The sequence below is a fragment of the Desmodus rotundus genome, chromosome 7, assembly GCF_022682495.2.
Source record: "Desmodus rotundus isolate HL8 chromosome 7, HLdesRot8A.1, whole genome shotgun sequence".
Lineage (NCBI taxonomy): Eukaryota > Metazoa > Chordata > Mammalia > Chiroptera > Phyllostomidae > Desmodus > Desmodus rotundus.
Genome location: NC_071393.1, coordinates 46,513,769 through 46,514,448, shown reverse-complemented (window position 1 = coordinate 46,514,448; position 680 = coordinate 46,513,769). Strand labels below are relative to the sequence as shown.

Below are 680 nucleotides of genomic sequence, written 5' to 3'. Positions count from 1 at the left end.
AGTAGTTCTAACTAACTTTTTTTTCACTTCAGTGATCCACAGGATAATTTCACTCTTTTCTTGCTATGGAGATGTAAGATTTATTACAATGGAGTGTTTCTCTTAATCTTGATGTTAGGGCAGGTAAACTGTGTTACACCTTTTGATAAAATTTAACGTATGTGCATGAGTTTTTGACTGGTCTCTTTTTCTTCCTGGTTTTATTGCAATGTAATTAACAATTAAAGCTGTATGTATTTAAGTTGTTCACCCTGATGATTTGTTGTAAGTAAACAATGTGAAATAATCATCACAATCAAGCTAATTAACATATCCATCACCTCACAGAGTTACTTTTTTTTGCTCTCTTTTTAAACTGATAAGAACAGATACTACACTTGATCTTAGCCAAAAGGCCGAGAAGCGATTTTTTGCTCTCTTTTTAAAAAAATGTATTGGGGTGACACTGGTTAACCAAATTGTACAGGTTTTAGGTGCACAATTTCACAACACACCCTCTGTACACTGTACTGTGTGTTCACCACTCAAAGTGAATCACTATCCATCATTTCTTCCCCCTACACCAGAGTGTCAAACTCATTTTCACTGGGGGCCACATCAGCCTTGCAGTTGGTTTCAAAGGGCCAAATGTAATTTTAAGACTGTATAAATGTAACTCCTCCTTAACTGTTAAGCAAGAG

At 35.4% G+C, this 680-nt stretch overlaps 1 pseudogene; it reads right to left on the bottom strand.

Moving 5' to 3' along the window:
• Window positions 1–239: 239 nt before the first annotated feature.
• On the bottom strand, window positions 240–407 carry LOC128781465 (U2 spliceosomal RNA; annotated as a pseudogene).
• Between the last annotated feature and the right edge of the window lie 273 nt (window positions 408–680).